The sequence below is a fragment of the Lissotriton helveticus genome, chromosome 8 (genome assembly GCF_964261635.1).
Source record: "Lissotriton helveticus chromosome 8, aLisHel1.1, whole genome shotgun sequence".
In the NCBI taxonomy this organism is placed as follows: Eukaryota; Metazoa; Chordata; class Amphibia; order Caudata; family Salamandridae; genus Lissotriton; species Lissotriton helveticus.
Window position 1 is genome coordinate 51,994,537 of NC_136069.1, and position 2,500 is coordinate 51,997,036.

The following is a 2,500-nucleotide window of genomic DNA, read 5'->3' on the forward strand; positions in this document are numbered from 1 at the left end:
GAGGACAGAAAGCAAAGTCTATGTTAAATTACTTGTGTTGTATATCAGTTGGAAAAAATTTGATGAATAGAGAAAAAAGTACTGCAGCAGATTCCAAGACCTCTTTTGTCAGAAGCAAGAAAACCTCTCAACTGTGCCGAAACACGGGATTGAACCAGGGACCTTCAGATATTCAGTCTAACGCTCTCCCAACTGAGCTATTTCGTCCTGCTGCGATCTGTGGTCTTCATACTTTGATTTGAACCATTCAATAAACTAGATGCATGACCTGGATATTTACCCTTATATGTTAGAGATATGTTTTAAGGAGTCCTGTATCATTCAGCAGTTAACTTGTGCAATGGGTAAATAGCGTTTTTGGGATCCGGGTTAGGTAGCGTTTTTTTAACTCGGAATGGACTAGCACTATATTACCCAGACGTATGTGGCCTGAGTAGGTAAGCAACGTCATCTGACTACTGACATCTGTGTTCAAGGGGAAGTTGAAGGTAATGCAGACAAGAGTTTACATTACAAAAAAGCATGAAATGGGAAACATTCATAGTCTAACCTGAAGGCAAGAAATGTGGAAGCAAGTTTAGAAGGAGGACACAAAGCAAAGTCTATGTTAAATTGCTTGTGTTGTATATCAGTTGGAAAGAATTTGATGAATAGAGAAAAAAGTACTACAGCTGATTCCAAGACCTATTTTGTTAGAAGCAAGGAACCTCTCAACTGTGCCGAAACCCGGGATTGAACCAGGGTCCTTTAGATCTTCAGTCTACCGCTCTCCCAACTGAGCTATTTCGGCCTACTGCTAGCTGTGGTCTTCATACTTTGATTTGAACCATTCAACAAACAAGATGCATGACCTGGATATTTACCCTTATATGTTAGAGATATGTTTTAAGGAGTCCTGTATCATTCAGCAGTTAACTTGTGCAATGGGTAAATAGCGTTTTTGGGATCCGGGTTAGGTAGCGTTTTTTTAACTCTGAATGGACTAGCACTATATTACCCAGACGTATTTGGCCTGAGTAGGTAAGCAATGTCATCTGACTACTGACATCTGTGTTCAAGGGGAAGTTGAAGGTAAGGCAGACAAGAGGTTGCTTTACAAAAAAGCATGAAATGGGAAACATTCATAGTCTAACCTGAAGGCAAGAAATGTGGAAGCAAGTTTAGAATGAGGACAGAAAGCAAAGTCTATGATAAATTACTTGTGTTGTATATCAGTTGGAAAAAATTTGATGAATAGAGAAAAAAGTACTGCAGCAGATTCCAAGACCTCTTTTGTCAGAAGCAAGCAACCTCTCAACTGTGCCGAAACCCGGGATTAAACCAGGGACCTTCAGATCTTCAGTCTAACGCTCTCCCAACTGAGCTATTTCGGCCTGCTGCTAGCTGTGGTCTTCATACTTTGATTTGAACCATTCAACAAACAAGATGCATGACCTGGCTATTTACCCTTATATGTTAGAGATATGTTTTAAGGAGTCCTTTATCATTCAGCAGTTAACTTGTGCAATGGGTAAATAGCGTTTTTGGGATCCGGGTTAGGTAGCGTTTTTTTAACTCTGAATGGACTAGCACTATATTACCCAGACGTATGTGGCCTGAGGAGGTAAGCAACGTCATCTGACCACTGACATCTGTGTTCAAGGGGAAGTTGAAGGTAATGCAGACAAGAGTTTACATTACAAAAAAGCCTGAAATGGGAAACATTCATAGTCTAACCTGAAGGCAAGAAATGTGGAAGCAAGTTTAGAAGGAGGACACAAAGCAAAGTCTATGTTAAATTGCTTGTGTTGTATATCAGTTGGAAAGAATTTGATGAATAGAGAAAAAAGTACTACAGCTGATTCCAAGACCTATTTTGTTAGAAGAAAGGAACCTCTCAACTGTGCCGAAACCCGGGCTTGAACCAGGGACCTATAGATCTTCAGTCTAACGCTCTCCCAACTGAGCTATTTCGGCCTGCTGCTAGCTGTGGTCTTCATACTTTGATTTGACCCATTCAACAAACAAGATGCATGACCTGGCTATTTACCCTTATATGTTAGAGATATGTTTTAAGGAGTCCTGTATCATTCAGCAGTTAACTTGTGCAATGGGTAAATAGCGTTTTTGGGATCCGGGTTAGATAGCGTTTTTTTAACTCTGAATGGACTAGCACTATATTACCCAGACGTATTTGGCCTGAGTAGGTAAGCAATGTCATCTGACTACTGACATCTGTGTTCAAGGGGAAGTTGAAGGTAAGGCAGACAAAAGGTTACTTTACAAAAAAGCATGAAATGGGAAACATTCATAGTCTAACCTGAAGGCAAGAAATGTGGAAGCAAGTTTAGAATGAGGACAGAAAGCAAAGTCTATGTTAAATTACTTGTGTTGTATATCAGTTGGAAAAAATTTGATGAATAGAGAAAAAAGTACTGCAGCAGATTCCAAGACCTCTTTTGTCAGAAGCAAGGAACCTCTCAACTGTGCCGAAACGCGGGATTGAATCAGGGACCTTCAG